Here is a 19760-nt window from a genome sequence, read left to right on the forward strand (position 1 = left end):
ATCCCAGCTTTGACAGATCTGGTGTTTAAATTAGAGCTTCAGCTAATTGAATTCCTAATTCCTCCTTGTGTGTCTTAGACAAATTTTAATAAAAAGCTGGATTTTTCACAATATATCTTTTGAAAATGTGGCGTTAAATTTAGCTATAAAATACTCTCATATACATATATATATATATACATAACAGAGCTAACCTGACAATCTTCTTTATTTTCTTCCTTTAGGGACCTGTACTTATATATCTACTAATGACCCCCATCTTATAATTCCTATCTCTGTACATTTGCCTTCCTCAGAGTATTCTCAGAAGTCTTCACCAGTGTTGCAAAGCTTGGTCATGTAAGAGCTGGAATTTAAATCCTTGCTGCATGGGGAGTTAAGCTTCTCAAGAGTTTTGAAGGACCCTACAGAAGGAGAAAGAACTTAAAGCATCCAATGAAGTCACATGGAGCATCAAGGTGGAGCTACTAATGGACCAGTGTTCCATTTTCATAGTGCTGTTGCAGGACTCAAGGCTGTTGTCCAGGTCTGGGCTCTACAGTACAAGACAGGCATGGAGCTCCTGGAGTAAGCCCAGCAGCAGGCAGTGAATACAATTAGGGGACTAGAGCTACTCCCTTATGAGGAAAGGCTGAGGGATCTGGGCCTGTTTAACCTTATGAATATTAACAGATATTTGAAGGGAGGGTGCCAAGAGGATGGAGCCAGGCTCTTTTTGGTGGTACCAACCAATAAAACAAGAGGCAACAGGCAGAAACAGATGCACAGGAAGTTCCAAATGAACATGAGGAAGAGCTTTACTGGGTGAGCATAAACTGGAACATGCTGTCCAGAGAGGTTGTAGAGTATCCCCTACTGAAGATATTCAATAACTCTCTGGATGCAATCCTGTGCCATGAGATGATCCTGCTTGAGACGGGAGGCTGGGCCGGATGACTCACTTCCAACCTTAACTGCTCCGGGATTCTGTGTTTTTGTGTGACCCCTTGTGTAAGGACTTAAAGAGCACAGTTGCTTGTCTCAAACACTGTCAAGATCACCAAATGGACTTGCCTTAGGATGAGTCATGACAACGGGCCTGAGAAAAGCAGAGAAGGGAGGAATTCATGACAGGGAGGCACTAATTGCAGGCCTGGCAGGGGCAAGGTCTGGTTAGCACATCCTGGGTAATGCATCTGGACAAAAATTCTCACTGTGGCAAGCTGTGGGAAAGGAAGCAACCTCTCATGGCCTTGTCACCCCAAGTTATGGAAGAGATAACATCTGCAATGATCACTAAATCATTTCCAGATGCTTCCTTTCTGCGGCCTTCCATCAGAAGACTGTGCATGATCCACAGCATTAAAACCTCCTCCCCAGGGGAGGTACCTGGACATTCCCATGTGAAGCTAAATGTATATCAACCTGCTGAATTCTTTGTTTCATGGACATCCCCCACCCCAAATGGATCAAGGCCTGTGACCATCACTGACCAAGAGACATCTACTTTTCTCATTGCTGAACCCACGAGTGTTGATATCTTTATCTTCACTTTATCTTCAATACTTTATTTCTTTTCCTTATAAATTTTCTCAAATAGTATTCTGTACTTTTATATTGATATATATATATATATATATATATATCTATGCACCAGTCATTCAGGGTTGTTTGACTCTAATCTACTCTAAGGGATATCTTACCCAGAACCTCAGTTACTTTGCCTCAGAGGGGTGGTGTAACACCATGATGGCGTTAATCACCCAATCAACTGGTGGAATTATCACACCCTGTTCTTGAAAGGAACTGGTAACAATAATGTCTTCAAATCCCAAGGCTTCACTTTAAAGTCGAAGTGCACCAATATTTAAATGGAGAAAATAATCTGCAAGCAGAACAAAAAACAATTCTACTTTCTTCCTCTCTACATGTTCACTCCTTTCTTCTGGTGAAGAGTTACCAGAACAACCCGAAATAAATTCCATAAATTTTTATCCTGTGCCTAAAACTTTAGAATGAATTATTTCTTAGTCTTTAGAGATCCTGTAGATGGCAAACTTCCTCCACTGAGCATGCTCACTTGCTGCAAAAAAACTCGTAAGTCAACCTTAAACTTTTTTAAAAAGGTACCTAATATTTATACAGAAACTGAAAACAAAATCCATAGTTTTATTAACTATCATGTTGTATTTCAAAGGCAAAAAATGAGTTTTTATCAGACACTTAGAAAATAGAGTTTCAAAATCTTGCTTTCAAGTCAGTTTTAGACTGAGATAGAAGGATTGTATTTAACCTTGGAAAGTTCTCTTCTCCTCAAAGGCCAGTCATTATCCTCAGTGTGTTTTATCAACTGCCTGTCACTGTGTTGCTGTCTTGTAGACCTTACTGCAAGGTGCTACTGTTCCCCTGCACTGCAGAGAACTTTTGGAGCATAAAATTGTTTTTCAAATGGTTCTATGGCTAAACTGATGTTTTGGCAAAGTCTTACAATGCTCAGTTTAGTCCTGGGCCCAGATTTAAATCCTGCCTTCATTGTTACATTTCATTCAGCTGCAAGCACTACTGAAAATGTTGTTCCTGGGATCACATCTCTTAAAATTTGAAATTACCCATATAGTCTTCTCAGTGAAATGTATTGCAGAATTTCTCCTCCATGACTCAAGTTCTATTTCTTGGATTAACTGCATGCATTTTCAAAATAATATTCCAATATCTTTGTTTTAGATTATGGATAGTCAGTGTCTGCTTTTCTGCTTCTATATTTAAATCTTCTGCAGCTTCAACAGCCCATATCATATTAAAAATGCATATACTTACATATTTTGCTGGTCTTCATACTCCCCCCTTCCTTTCTTCCTCTCTCTCTCACCTTTTTATTTTTTTTTAATAGAAATATTTCTACTATGGTAACCTGTGATAGGTCAGACAGATTTTTAAAAAAGCTTTTACTTGTACTAATCCATTTTAGGAACTTCTTTATTGGTTTAGAGAGGCAATAATTCTTTTGTGGCACAGCATGACAAGCCAGGGAAGTAGAAGAGAACTTCAATATGTACTCAAAATTTTTATGAAGTTGCACCTGACCTCAAAAAGATTTCTGCTTGATTGCGTTTTATTGTCTCCTCCTTAATATTAGCAATATCAGTTTGAAGGTAACTGTGTGATAACCTAGAAGACTGATGGACTAGAAATCATGGGAAAGTACATTCAATATAAAGGGTCAGACAGTGACACAGAATCTTAACCTCGTAAATTGGGAAAAACAAAGTTATCCTGTGTACTGGCAAGTTTTCATCTGATGAGCTGCAGGCAGCCCATTAAAACTTGGTTTTATTACTTAACATAGGATGCCTATAAACCTCTCCAGCATATGACAGCTGAATGGGAAAAGTAAATGAAATACAAGATTTTAGCACATGAATTATTTCCAGCAGAACCGAGAATGCTATTGCACAGCACTGAGCCGAAATCTTCTTGGGAAAATGCACTGAAAAAAACTCTGCCAGCAGATATAGGGAAGGACAGCTAAAAGGAAAATAAAAATGTACAACTTGTCTGATTGAAATGAAAAAAAAATGCTTTGGCTTACTTAAGTAGAAGGAAGAGGAGAGAGAATATCAATACTCTTTGTTTAGACACTGAAAAATCAGGCAAGAGAAGACCTATTAAAACTAAAGGATAAAGTTGTCAAAAGAAGAAAAATTATAGTGTGAGCATGAATAAATTTATGTTGCTAATTAGTAATTTTAAACCATGAGAAGCATCAAGTATTGGAATGACATTTTATTCAGGGCAGTGAAGGACAAAAAAATTCAAAAACCTTCCAAGATGAAGATTAAGAAATGTACAAGAAGGCTTATACACTATGCCTGCCTTCAATAACAGGAACTCAACTCACTGACCCAGAAATCTTATAGCCTTGAGCTTCCAAGTACACATGGATTTTTTTAATTTTGAAGTTAATATAGAAGAAATTGCATTTTAGTCCAGGTTCTATAAATCAAATTTCAATATTTGGCTGTTTTATAACTGCATATATTTCTTTAGAAGAGCTGTTACTCTAGAAGATAGTTAGATGCTCTTCGAGCAACTAGTGGTACTATTAACTCCCCTTGATAGATACACTGAATGTGACCACATAGTATGCAGTAGCTGGAACCATTTCCATGTAATTATTGCTGTGACATTTTTCAGAATAGCGCTACTTGACATTTACAGTGAAATGTAGTGCCATTCTGAAAAATGTTTCCTTATATTCACTTTTTTGCAGACATTTTAGTCTGCTATCACAGTAGGACACACATTGTATATGAACTTTCACTTGTGCAGTTATTTTCTTTAAACTGGATAGCTTATGCAGAAATCTTTGGTATAAGGATAGAAATTTTATTAAATTTAGCTCTCTGTTGAGTACTGTTTAAATTTCTCAGTGTGCATACAAAAAAGTTTCTGTATGTGAATTATTACTACTGCTCTAAAGATGTTATACTGAAAGGATAATAAGACAGACAGAAGTATTTTTTCATTCTTCTTAGTGCTGCAAATAGAAAAATAGAAATCATATTAAAATTTATAGATTTTATGACCCCAAAATTAATTTTTCTTCCTATAATTTAATTTAATATATAATTTCCTTTGTTCTCCCTCCATTTTAAAGGCAAAAAGTACAGATTCTCTTTATGTAGGCTTTTGAGGGACTGCAGAAGTATGACCAGTATTTTTGGGGCTTTTCTGTTTTTTTTATTTACTTGGTGAAGAGCTTCATTCAGCATTTAGGAAAGAATAAATATTTATAAATATAAAAGTGAGACATAATTCTTCTTTGAGCAATCACTTCTACACAATTGGAAAATATCAGTTGCATTGCATATTTTTATGTGCAATCTCAGAACTTCCTAACCTTAGGAAAATAGGGACTTAGATGGAACTTGGTATCTTAGCTACATTACTGTCCCAGTTTTATGGTAAAATTTGTTCAGGAATTAGATATATTCTATGCTAATCTTTTTTTTTTTCTTGAAGAGAAATCCAGTACTGAGTTATACATAATTTGCAAGGAAGCCTATTAGTGTGCAATTATTATCATTACATCAGCAAAATTCTTGGCTGTCCTGTCTCATACCAAGGTGTCCAGTATAAAAAGGCTGGGTGCTGTATCTGTCAAAGAAACAATAATTGGCCCCAAGTCTTCCAGCATAAAAATAATATATTACAGGCTTTTTCTTGCTGCTGCGTCCTTCCTTTGGATGTGGTGAGATATTTTCAGTCATCATCCATCACTGGCAATTGCTGGCCCTTTCTAGATGGGTAATTAACAGACACCAACGATATGGTAGGAATTTGTCGACTATGCAAACCACTCTGCTAGCACAACTCTGCCGGTCACAGGCTCAACAAAAACTTCCTCCATTTTTCACAACAATTTATTTTACATCTTTGATAGTCCCAGAAGTCTTTGCATCTTTTCATATTGCCAGAATGTGGAACCCAAAAAATTAACTTATATGAAAATTCCTTGGTCATTAAATATAACATTTTCTTAGGCCCCATTATTTTATTGAAATAAAGAAAAGACTTTAACATCTCCTTAGAAACAACTTGTGATTTTCCAGGTTCTTCTCTTTAACTGTTTTGTAGTTCAGCCTATTGATCAACAGTTTTCTCATTAAAATTGGCAGATTTTTACTGTGAGTTTGTAGAATTCAGATGGAAATTGTAGAGTATAAATACTCTTTAGCCATTCTGATACATTAATTTACTGTGTATTTGAAGGAATGAATTCTTTTTGATATTGAAATAAGTTACTGTTTCAACAGATATTTTGGAAGAATTTTCATCACTTTAAGGTTTTTTTTGTTTGTTTTTTTTTTTACCTATTTCCCCCCCCTGGAGGGATCATGAATAGTTTGTCTTTGCTTGTTGATTTAAGAGTTAGGAAAGAAACTCTGCTGATTTAGATGATGCTTTTGTTTCATTACTTAGAAATTCAGATGTATAGACTAATACTCTCATAATTTTTTTTCTTTAGATTATTAGTGCTATTCCATAAAAATATCAAATTCTGACAATATCTCACTTTATATTCATGCCTTGCTCCATTTTGGGTCACTGCCACATCACAGCCATTTCCCAGCTCTTCTGTGTTAGCTTTGTCCTTAGCTTATCTTCTTCTCTTTGTAATTAGGTCTATCCTACTTCAATATTTAAATTTTACTAATTAGTGAAACCTCTCTCTTGCTTTTTCAACTTCAATACAACTTTGCCTGCTAAGTTCTCACTGCATTTTTTTTTCATTTTATGTTGCAATGTCGTTTGTGTCTAGGCTTTGCCCTGAGCTGTCCAATAACAGTTTGTCCCCTAGTACTATCTGCTTCTATCTCTTCAAAATGTTTCTCTTTTTTCTCCAAGTAAATGTTATGCAAGTCATGTGAGACTTATCTTTAAATGCATGAAGGTGGAAAGTGTGATAGTCTTGTGAGTAGGAACTGTTAGGGGATGCCAGATCAGGTGGTTCATCAGAGATCAGCCTGCTGCAGCACAATTCCTCCAATCCAGCTGGCAGCGAGGGTGAGCACGTTCTCCAAAGTGGGAACACATGCATACAGACACACAATGCTTGTGTAAGTATACACATGGGTGGCCACACAGCCAAAATAAAAGCAGAAAAATCTTGATCCTGCCCTAGCTGATCAAGATAAAAATCAGACATGGGAAATATAGAAGTATGTATAATACAGTTTCATCCAGTAGCTGGCCTTAGGCTTTTCCCCAGCAGCTGGCCCCTGGATTCACCAGGACTCCCCAGCTGTCTCATGTATTAATATGCAAATGGACCTTTCCAGTAGGTTCCAGAGCTATGGACACACCCAGAGCTGACTGGCAGAATCCTGGCTTCTCCAGTCACTCCTTCTGAAGCCAACCCTCCCATTCTTTGGTCCTTCAGAAACCTTCGACCTCTCTGACATCTGCATTTGTCTGTCTAGTCTGGTGTGATGCTCACTACTCAGGTACCTGCACTAGGCACACACGCTGCACACACATTCTGCTCTACCCTGGTGCTGCACCGCAGACACGTGGGCTCTGACCCATGGCCTGAATTCAGTAGCTGCATTCAGGCCTCAAATAAATGTGCAGACAACAGACAGCCCTCAGACAGTTGGGAAAGGAATTTTATAAGAAGGCAAGACAGATTGCCTTCTATTCTGTCTATTTTACCATGCTTCCTCCTCCTTTCCCCCTTCCCTTTCCCCACCTTAATTTCTCCATCATGCATTTTGTAACAAACCTTGCATAATTCCAGAATTCTCTTCCCAGTATTTCATAATGAGCCACATCCACCAAGGCTCTTTTCACATGTATCAAGTAGAAGCAAATTTAAGGAAATTTTCACTAGCAACTTCTCCATCATACATCTGGCAGATTTAAGCTCAGTAAAGGAAGACTTAAAGAGCTACCGTTATGACATTTTGGGCAAGGCAGAGGCTGAATTCAGTCCTGTTTTGAGATCTTTCATGGGACAAATTTCACATGCTGAGAGTGATTTTTAGGTTATAATTTCTGGAGGTACCTTTCTCTTTATTGTACATACTCTGCGTGTTCTACATACTGTGACTGTAATATGATTTAAAACTGTATTATACATATCCACAACTAGGTTCTTTTTCTGATTAGCTCCTATTTTGAAAAAAAAAAAACAAAAAACACCCAGATGAATATATAGATGTCATCCTTTTGATGTTGAGTGTATGTGTTTTTAATCCATCACAAATGTAATAGAAGACTGAGTGAACACATCAATGTGTTTGAAAATACCTCTGCTAAGGTTTTGCACATTTTGTGCTATGTCTCTGTGGCAACAACAGCAATGGTCTTTTACTAATGTATATATTTTTATACATTCAGTGAATTGTTTCTCCTTGAGGTAAAAGGCTCTGCTAAAGAAAATTTGGACATATATATTGTTGAATTACAACTGCTAGCCTCTATTTTTTATGACTTGTATTATATTTAGAAAGATAAATGCAATATCCAATGTACACTTATAACAAAAATGCATATATTAAAATCACCTGAGCAAAAACTTACACAACTATACTGCAAAATATTTAGAGTTAAATTTACTTAAATTACGTTCACTTTAAGTTTCTATACCTTAAATTATTCCTTTTATATTCTCCAGAGGGTAATAAAATGAATGTGGTGCTACATACAAAAATCAATTTTAAGCTAACACATTGAAGCAGGACAATGCTATGTGTTATCAGTATTCATAAAATCTGTTCAGAATAACTTTGTTGGTAAAGGTTTACTAGCAAAAAATCACCAACATAATAAGAGTAGAACCTAGCCTTCTCTGATGATTATGGCTCTTTGATTTCATTAACTTCCACATGGGGTTTACTTCTTGAGCCAACAGACTACAGAACAGAAATTCCAAAAATTAAAATATTAATAAAATTGAAAAAAATAATCTGAATAGTGAAAAGGTGCTAAAAAAAAAAAAAATAGTTATGCAGTGCATAAGAGGCTTAAGAGTCTTTATCTACACATTAGGAATTTTTTTTTCAGAAGAGTGTTAGTGATTAAAATTTCTAAAAGTAAAGAAACTAAAAAGAACTTGAAAAATGCATCTTTTGTCCTTAAGAAGCTATAACAGTATGTTCACACAAAATTGCTTCAGGGATATTCCAACAAATAATTTCTGTGTGCATTGGGGTTTTGTTTTGTTTGTTTTCTGTAATTTGAAATTCCACTTGTGGGACCATCTGTAATCATGCTATCTAATGGTTTTACAGATAACTCTCAATAACTGTGTTCTGATGTCAGTGGACTATGAAGTTTTCTGCAACAATGGAATTAGAGCTCCTGTTGGAGAAAGGGTACATATCTTGTATGGAAATTTTCAAAAGTAAGAGACAGCAACTTGAACACAATATCTATGGAATTCAATATTTTTCATTCATTACCCTTGAAAAAAATTTCAGGACTGTGAAAATGTTTCATTTTACTGGACAAAATTCAATTACTTAGATTTCTATTTGATCAAATATATATAGCATTTTGCTTCACTTACATCAAAAATGTTTTACCTTTCTATTGTATGAAAGTTCTGAAAGTTCCAGTGGTGTTTATGAAATTTATATGAGCCATAGTTGTGAAAGACTAAGTCAAAAACCACCTGCTCATGATGGCTAAATTAAATCCTATCATATATTTAATTTGTGCTTTTTTTATTCCATGCTTACACAAGTTTAATTCAATTGATACTGATCAAACCAGCAGGGTGCTGCTGATAGGTTGATAGCACATGATCTGGGAGTGTTTGAACATCCTCCTGAAGGTGATGAGCTCATTATAGGACCGGGATGCAGCTTTGCCATTTGCTTCTGTGCAATTTTAAGATGATGATGATGTCAACAGACCTCGGGCAACTACAAGTCTGACAGTACCTGAATGTTTAGTCTGTCACCTCTACATGTCCCCTGCACTATCCTCTTGACTATAGGATGGGTTTAATTTGTGCGGTGTGACTGGGTTTTTGTTTTTTGTCCTGCTCAGGCTGAGACATTAAGCAGATCAGTTATGGTCTACATCCAGCAAATTATAACATCACTGTCTGCCTCAGTATCCCTTTTCTGGATCCTTTACACTTTTTCTCCCACACTTGAATCTGTCCCTTTCTCTCCCATGAACATAAAATGTGCTCTCATTTACTCCTTTGCCTTTGATGCCAGATTTGATACATCTGTACTTAAATAGGATTTTTCTGATACTGTCTGTTGATTTTGGCTGGGACAAAGTTAATTTTCTTCACAGTAGCTGAAAAGTGTGTTATGCTTTGGGTTTGTGCTTGGAGCACCTTTGATGGCACAGGGATGTTTTTGTTATTACTGACAGTGCTTGCAGTGTTAAAGTCTTTTCTACTCCTCACTCCACTATACCAGGGAGGAGGCTGGCCATGCACAACAAGTTGTGAGGACACACAGACAGGACAGCAGACTCCAGCTGACGGGGAGATGCAGATGTCTTTTGTGGTGCTCTCTGTGTGTTTTATCTGTTGTGTCCAGTTGTCTTCAATAACCTCCTGAATAAGCATAGCCTCAGCCAGCGCCTGGGCAGTGACTGAATAATAGCTTACAGTCTAAGAGTGCAATCCCATGCCCTTCTATATGAGATATTTTAAATATTAATGCACCCCTAGTTTTAATGCAAATAGAATTATTTCTAATGCAGTTTAAGTACTGGATGCAAAAAACTGCCATGCTTTCCTTTCCTCCAGTAGATTTTGTTCATATTGTTAATCAGAAACTACAATTTGTTTCTTCAGGATTATTTCAGTAAGATAACACTTTCTGGGAGGGATGTGGTGCACTATATTTCCACCATGTTCCCACAAACAAAAATTACTGTCTGGCATACTGTGGTGAAATGCCTCCTCTCTCCTGAGCATGGTCACATGCTGCACGTCAATGTATCTTTGATAATGAGACCCCAGGAGCCTCTCCTGAGACCTGCATTTCAAACCAGGAATATTTTCTTTTAAAACAGGCAGTAAAGTTATTACTTTTTAGATAATGGCTACTGGTACAAATCCTCAGCAGACAGGAGTTTCATTCAGCAAGAGGGAGGTAAAATCAACATATATTGCCAGGAAGATGCAAGCTCTAATCTCAAAGGCTTTAAATTATGCTGGGGTTGCAGCCTGCTTATTTGCTGAAGTTTTGCAGGCAACAAGTCAAGGTTTACAGAGCAAAGATAGGTTGTTAGATCGATTGACTCTTTAGTCTAGTGTTTTAGACACTGATTGTTCAAAGCTCATAGGCTTAAATCTCTAGTAGTGTTGAACAGTATCAAGATGGCATGCAGAAATAGTGCAGAGAAGTAGGCTTTCTTTCTTTCTCATCTCCCTCTCCTACAGGGAGCTTTCCTTTAATCTGTTTTCTTATTCCCAGTTTGGAAAGTGTGTGCTTTGGAAATGTAAGTGTAGAAGGATTTGGAAATAACTGTGGCATTTCATGGGAAAGGCTAATAATCACTAAGTTACCACTTTAGAAAGATGAGTGACAGCCCTCTCCCTCTAGTAATTTCAGAAGTCATAGCTGTATTTTGTAAGAGATTTAATTTTCTACATTTGTTGATGAGTTTTGAGCATGTTCTGAGAAATGCCTGGGTTACTCAGGAACCAGTGAAATTTAGAGAGGTGATAATCACCAGGCTGCTTAGGCTGGAGTAATGCTGAGACAGTCCACAGTTAAAACACCACGGAGCACTGATTTCAAGCAGGGAAACATCCATCTACTTAGACACATCCTGTATTATACAACACAGTTAAGCAAGAGGTCTTGATATTGAAGAAATTCATTTGAGAACCACCTCAGTGCTACCTAATCTATGCTTTGAAACTTAATTAAAGTATTTAAGTTTGCCCGATATTTCTGTTAAAATGTCGGATTTGCTGATATTTCTGAGATTTTGTCAGGATGGCTACAGCCCACAACAATTAGAGGATATGAAAATACATAGAAGCTGCTGTTAATAACTCAAAAATAGTACACGAGACACTGGAAAGGAAAAATAACTTGTAATTAGAACAGTTAAAATGTTTTACTCAATGAATTATTGAAAAAGTGCATTAGCAAGATAAAGCCAGCTGCAGAGTGTATATCACAGCTGAAAAGGAGTATTGGGGGAACCCAAGATTTTGCTTTGCCCACTAATTAGTAATGTTAAAAAAAGAGGGAATCAAGCTATATCAAATTAATCAGGAGACTGAGTAGATCAGAAGCACATGGAACTGTGTGGCAAGAATTAGTATTAATCACTAAAATATCCTGGAATAGTGCTTGGCATTAGAAAATGAGGGCATTGTAGGACTATATATCAAGGTCTGCAATCATCAGTGAACATGTAATGGGAGATTTTTTACCAGCTTAAGCCCTGAGAGGAGTAACCAACCTGAAAACATTCACTGGAATACCTTATTGCAATTTATTTTATAGTACATGAATTCACACATCACCACAGTAGAGCAAAATAGTTTATTAATTTATTTACTGAGATCAGCGAGGATCATCAGTATGCAGTTCCTATAATGCACAAGAAATCTTACTTTCCATAGTTAATCCTCAGGTAGTTTATTGATCACAGTTCATCAACAAGTAGGAGAGAGTGCAGAGTTTGCTTAAAGGATGATGAATTTCTTCATCCTTTTGCCTAAAAGGCATTGCTAGTGAAGCCCATTTCATTACCTCAGTAGAATAAGTAGTTTATGACTGAAGCTTTTTTGCTTAATATATCCATGCTAGGCAATGTCAACCCTGTAAATGTATTACGCTTAAAAGTTTTAATGGCCTTAGTCTTGCAACTCAGATGGCTTTGTTATGTTTGGAGACTGCTTGGATGATGACAACCCACAATCTCTGTAGCCTACAATATAAAATGTTACAGGTCTTTAAAATTTCCTTTTTTTTCATACAAAGTTTTCCGTTACTTATGTAACTTCCGTTACTTATTGCAACTGATACTTACCTTGCATGTCTCAAGACAATTTTTTCTCTAGAGTAACAAAAGTTTAGGGTCTAAAAGGTATTGTTTAAATCCAGGTGGTATTTTGGTACAAGGAAATTTTCTAATCACTGGTTGTGTATTGAATGGCTCTTTTCACAAGATGTCCTGACTAGGCTTTTTCACTGGGCAAGAGTGCTATTCTGCACTGTGTAAAGTAAGGCCTATGTGATAGAAGACAAATATCTTAGAAAAACTCCTCCCAGATTTTCAAAATATTTTAAAAAATATGTGGTGAATTTTGTAAGATTTCATTTTTTCCTTCTTCTCTTTTTTTTTAATATTGTTTTCCACTTAATATTTTCAGTTTCCGATTTTCATTTTAATTTTCTCATTCTAAACTTCTCTACGTGAAAATTTCTGAACTTCGGAGGGAATTACCATTGCTGCAGTTACTACAAAAGTTCATTCACTAAATAGGAAAACTTAAGCTCCAAACTTTTTAATAGTAAATTTTCATTAATTTAGGAATTAAGAGTAAGAGTTACAGCTGAGGTGCTTTATTTTATCATTACCACCTAAGGGACAGTTTACAGACAGATTATATCCACAGTGAACCTGTGACTCCAGTCCTTCAAGAGTGGTGATCAGCACTGGTATTTCCTGGCCCAAGAGGAGCTAAAATTTTAGCTATTCTTTATACTGACCTGCTGAACTACTGGCTCAGGGTGACAGATTCCTGACAATTTTTCATGCTATGTCAAAGCTAAGTATGTAACTTCCACCACAATAAATGAAATGTTTCAGTTCAAAGATATCAAAATGTTTCCATTGAAAATTATGTAGATTCTATTTAACATGTCACAAACCCAAAACTGATTCAGGCTCAGCTCTCCCTGTGACAGCCTGTGGTTCCACAGTAAAGGAAAACAAACTTCTGAGATTCTATTATTAGCAGAACCATGAAAATTTATAAATAAATGCTAACAATTGTAATTTTATTTTGTGACTCATAAAATATACAGGAATATGAAACACAGAGTTAAATTACTCTGTTCTTTTGTGTTATTCTTCATAGTATTTATTTTAATTGAAATATACCTAAAAAATTATGGTGGGTTCAGAAAAGCATCTCTGAATATGCAAAAGAGGCTGGATGGAAACCCAGTTCAATGCTTCTGAGTTTCTGCCGCTCTTGCCAGGTAAGTGAAACCTTTCTTGAGACCTTCTGTTTACTGGAAAAGTGAGAATTTGTAGTACCTGTACCTTGAGGGAGCTCTTTTTACCGGGAATTTTTTACATTGACCACGTTCTGCATTGCACAGATTAGATAAATAATCTTCCCTCCAGGACAAGATATTTCCATTTAAGAAAGAAAATGCATACTTTTTATTAATGTTTCTTTCTAGATTTCAGAAATTATGAAACTTTCTTCATTATTGTTAAAAATAATTACAAAACAAACAAACAAACAAAAACACAAAAAAACCCAACAAAAAAAAACCTTGAAGACTTTTCATAATATTGCCATTTTCATTTCAATAAAAACTGCTCATCAATTTAAATCATATTTGGTTTATGAAAAGACTGAATTTTTTTTTTCATTTTAAAGTCAAATACTAGTTCTAAAATATGTTTTAAATATATGTAACCAGATGTTTATGCAGGTGTGCAGACAGCCAATATCAGTGTGAAATCAGTTGTGCAGTAAGAAGCTGCACTGGAGGAACACAGTAACACCATCTGTGAAGCTGTTGTACTCCAGACTGCACATCTAAAGATGCTGAACTAAACCTAAAACTGAGAGGCTTTAGAAGTCACCAACTTTTTTTCTCCTGCATTTTTTCGGCTGTTCATAAGTCTAAGTTATGCATGAGAGACTTTGTGCCTTGCTATGCCAGTGCATTTTTCTGTGATGCTATCATCATAATCATAGATTTGAAAGATAGGAGAAAAATCTCTATGTCTCTGGTGTCTCTGTATTTAGCTTCCTGTATTGCAAAAATTGAGAAATTAATGAGATTTTCAAGATATCAGGTAGCCTTGTATTGTCTTTATATCAGATCAATAGAAAATATTTCTTTTGACTGAAATTTATGAAACAGTTTTTATATGTAAGTAGAGTTGTATTTTTGTTGTGAGAGTCAAAGAGACTTAACTACAAATTTTAGAAGAACATGTAAATGCTCTGTAAATGTTTGGCAGATTTCCCTAATATACATATTTCTTATGGCCTTGTCTTCCTTGTGATGTGAATGGCACACAATCTTGAACTCTGAGTGGCCTTTGATTTGAGCTGCATATTAAAATAGAAAATATATGGACACTATCAGGAATGCTTTGCTGTTAAGACTTCTGTTGTTATTTTAATCTAACATCTCCCCTGAAACAGAAAAAAAAAAAAACAATTAGAGCTTCTGCTAAACATTCATTGATAGATTTCGGAGTGAAATTAATTTTAGAAATTTTATGATGAAATGTCCTTAGGGAAAGGAAATTGTATTTGAAGTGTTTTTAGGTAGCTTAAAAAGAGAGGTCACTATTTATTCCAGTCTTTGGCCACAAATAGATTATTTTGCTTTGTGTTTGGTTTGTGGAGTTCTTTTTGTTTGTTTGTTTGCTTGACTTGGTTCTTTTTTTGGTTTATTAAAAATGCATTGGAGGTATTTTCACTTTAGCTGGGAACATGGATATGAGTGAAGCTATTACGCATCACTATGCAACAGAGCAGGTTTTCCTCTAAAACATGTAGAAACATTTAATATATACTTTGATTATCTATCTATAAAGACAACTATTAAGGAAACTAATCTATTTCTGCTTTTGTGAGTCAAGCAATCAGATTAAAATTTTGAAGGGACCAAACTTCTTTTTCCACTTTAAGAAGTATTTTCATTTTCTTGATAATCCAAAATGCATAATTTTCATGAAATATTGAAAAAATAAAGAAAAAAAAATTCCCACAAAATGAAACAGGAGCTTTACTTTTCTTTCAAGAACTGTAGGAGAAAGGTAAGTCAGAAATTTTATGAAACATCATGAACAATGAACATAACAGTAAATCCAATCTAAAAGAACAATGAGAGATTACACTGAATGGGTCATGTGCCTGTGTGTAGAGATATAAAAAGGCCTGGCTGTATCTTATTTCTCCTCCATGACACCACTTTTTTATGGTTATTATGGGAAACCAGAATGGTGACAAAATCTTTGAGACCTTATATTGCCTAATGAGTCTGAAAAATCAGCACCGTCTCTTATATTAAAGAAAATTTTTTACTGAAGAGTAGAACATTTAAACACCTAGACTCAAAAATGGGCTTTTGTGGGAGTTACTTGTAAAATGGTATTATGTGCCAAATTCAAAACCCAAATACACTTGAATTTCTGAGCCTTAAAACTTCTTTTCCACAAATTGTCTTATTTGTAATTTCCCTTCGATGGCCTAAGCTTTACTTCTTTTCATCTTCATTTTTCTCTTGCACTGGGTATTCTGTATGGTAAAAAGATTGCATATCTCTTTATCTTCAGCATTCAATTTCATTTTAGAACTGGCTTTTATACAAATTATTTATAATTTTTGTGTTTTCAGAATGTATATATTAAACCTAAAAAGAACCTATGCTACATCTGCTATGTGGGTGCACCATATTCTCATAGGAATCAGTGGAATTATATGAATCTGCTTATGTTGCATAGGTGTAAATTTCTCAAATTTATCACAAATAAAAGTTATAGAGGGGATTAAGTAGAATTATGGTGAGAAATAAGGAGGTTTTTCCTTGTGCATGCGTAAATAAAATATGACAGTTTGTGTTGAACTTATTGAACTGAAAATTGGAACATGTTTTAGCTAAGCAAGGACAAAATATTACTAATAACTGAGTTTGAGGGAAGAAACATGTATTTACAATTGCTTTCTTATTGTACTGAAGTAATAAACTTCATTTTTTTTTTGGTCTTGCTATTGCCTTAATGTCACAAAAGGAATGTGTAGAATAGGTTTGCATGGTAAAGCAAACACTGTTTTGTGAAATCAGAAAGGGTTCTTTCTGATGGTCTGAAGTTAGTATGAAGATTTACAAAAAGAAATAAAAGGTAGTACTATAAAGTTGATGTAATAATTTCAGTCATCCCCCAGATCTCTCTGTTTCTGAATTGTCTCTTATTTCCTGTGAATCACCTTCCCTAGAGTATTTCCGTACTAATAATATGGATTTCATTAATATTTGTGGGTCATACGATACTTAATATATTCCTGGACTATAATCACTTCTAATTCTACAGCCTGCATTTACAACCCTTTTATTTTAATTGAGAAAGATGACACATAATACAGCAAAAAACTTATTTTTCAGTATCTGAAAGTTAAACATTGAGAGAGAAACACAGACAAACAATTTTGTTGGTTCTCAGGCATCTTAAAAATGTGGTTAAGATGGAAAAAGTGAGATGAAGAGGGTCTTTTTCTTTCCAATATAGGCAGTCACAAATTGATTTTTTCCCCCTTTCCTCTTCTTGCTTAATTTTTTCCTTTCCCATTTGTCAACTGCACATTCTGAACGTCAGTTGGAAATCTGCACTGTTTGTTTGAGATTAGTCTGTGCTAAGAAATGTGAATACTGAATTATCTTCTAAGTACATTGGCATTTGAAGTTTAGAGAAAGTGATATAATACTCATATATCGTCCATCATGCTAAGTAAACTCAACGCATAATCCTCCCCATCAAACACTACTTTTTATGCAGGAGCATGTACAGCGACCGCTGGAGAACCATCTTTGTTTTAACAGCGTGGGCCTTTTTGCTTTCCAACAGGGAACAATTTGTTCTAGCAGATTCTAAATTTATTTTCATAAATATGAAGCAAAGCAATTGATATCCTAACATACCTCTCAAAGTATACTGTGACTTTAGGAATAGCTATTAAGTGTTCAGTCCACCTCCTTTCCTAGCTTGTCTGCTTATTTATTTTGGCTTAGGATCCTGAATGTTTATAAGGTTTATTTAGAAACCTGCAACAAAAATATTCTCTTGCCTCCTTTCTACTGGTTCTGGATACTTAATGAAAGTTTACTATCACAGCGTCAAAGGAGAATTCAAACTGGAAGGGACCCCAGGAGGTTCAAATTCCTACACAAGACAAGTCAGCTGAGAGATCAGATCAGATTGCTCGAGGCTTTTCCCAGTTGTTGAAGATTTCCAAAGAGGGAGACTGCACAGCTTCTAGGGCAACCTGTTCCAGTGTTTGACTGTTCTAACAGTGTAAAAAAGTTTTCTTTACGTTCAGTCTTAACCTTTCTTGTTTCAACTTTTATCTATTTCTTTTCTTCCTCCCACTGTGAAGATTCTGATTCTACCTTCTAAGTGACCTCCTCATAGATGCTGGCACTAGTTGGCTCTGAAGTTGTTTCTTCTTCAGGCTAAACAAACCCTCTCTCTTTATCCTCTCTACACAGTGTAGGTGGTCCTTTTGAATCCTTAGGAATTTACTCGTATATCCACAAGTTTCTAAAAATGAGAGGATGGTCTTGCAAACCCATTAGCCAACTCTCTAAGCACCACTGGAAGCAGCCCATCTGGTCTTGTGCTCAACCTACACTAAACAAATGCAGTGGTAGAAGGTTTTCCTCTTGCCCTTGACAGTTACATCAAGCTTATTTTCAAAGAGCTTCATATTCTTCATATGAGTAATGATTTCTTCTGATTTTCCCAAATGGGATAATAATGTACCTGTTTTTCATGGATGTCTGGAAATGCGTAAAAACCGTAGCTATTACTGACAACTGTCCCTTTTCCTTATTAGATATATGCTTTATACTCAGAAAAAGATTTGGTTGTTGAGGAAAAGATAAATAGAAAAATTGTTTTACTTTCTTTAATTTTAGGTACACAGTTGTGTTTCATTACTTTTAAAAATTCATGCTTTCAGGCTGCCCACTGTCACACTCACCCTCTTTTCAAAAAAATGTAAATAATGAAATTCTGAAGTACTTTATGGATTTGGAATGAGGACAATAAAAAGGCTGAAAATATCTCTACTCAGTTGTGACTTAGTCTATCACCTTTAATTAGATATAAAATGCAAATTATTACAACAAAGCAATTGTTAATTATTAGGTTTTTTCAAACTTGGATTGTGTTTAGATATAAAATTGCCAATTCTAAAAACAAAAATGCAGAATATTAGCTACATATTTTACATATTTTAATTTCCAAATTTTGGAAATAATTTCTTTTATTTTTAATTTAAGTCTTCGAGGTCCTTGTGCTGAAACTAGGTAAGGTACTCTGTGCTACTTATTTATTTAAGAGAAAGCTTTCAGTAGAAATGGATAGGACAGAGTCTAAGTGTTTCATACTAAGACTGAAATCTCTAGTGAAACAAGATAAGTGCTCTTGAACCTGATAAACTCCTCTGTGGATGAGAAGAGAGGAGCTTGTCTTCCTTCTTTTACAACTCCTCATGCTTCCCATCTACTTTTTTAATAAACTCAGACAAGTAAAGGAAGTGACATGAACTGAAGTACATCAGAATGATGATAACATGCAAGCAACAACTTTAATTGGCCACTTACTATTTGGACTAGACATAGGTGGTAGAAATGAAGTATATGCTGAGGCATTACTTCAACAGTAAAGAGGAATTTTCAAGAATACTTATGAGTGAAACAAAGATGGTTTCTTTTTTTGAATGCCACTGGTGCACGAGGAAGCCTGTACAGCTCTATATCCTGTATGGCCACCTGCTCAATTTCTGAAACCACCTGAAATTCTGAAACCATTCTGAAATTATGGTTATGAAATGTGTCACAGCCTTTGGAGTTGACACTGCCCAGAAACCACCCCAGATGGATGTGTTTGGGGCTTGTGCTTTACGGTGGTGTATGCACAGCTTTGTATGATTACAGGAAGGGTAATCTTGGCTCCTACAATACTTCTTATACATTAAGCTTTTATGATCTCATTAATAGATGCTTCAGATGGACAACTTCAGTAAACATCTAACAAATCTCCTTTGTTCAATCTTGAAAGTACTTTGGGGCATAATTCACCTTCAGAAGTTTGTCTTTGGGCTTCTCATAAGTTCTGTAGTTAAGTGAGATGGTGATGAATCATTTCTTTAGTTTGTTAGACAGATGACATTTGATTCAGGAACTAGAGGAGCCTCTTTCTGTTGACCTTTAATATGCTCTCTATTTCACTGCCCTACAACTATTTGTAGTCCATTATTTATAGGAAACAAGACTGACTTAGTACTGTAATGCTTTTTTTGT

Source organism: Cinclus cinclus, chromosome 1, assembly GCF_963662255.1.
Source record: "Cinclus cinclus chromosome 1, bCinCin1.1, whole genome shotgun sequence".
Classification (NCBI taxonomy): Eukaryota; Metazoa; Chordata; class Aves; order Passeriformes; family Cinclidae; genus Cinclus; species Cinclus cinclus.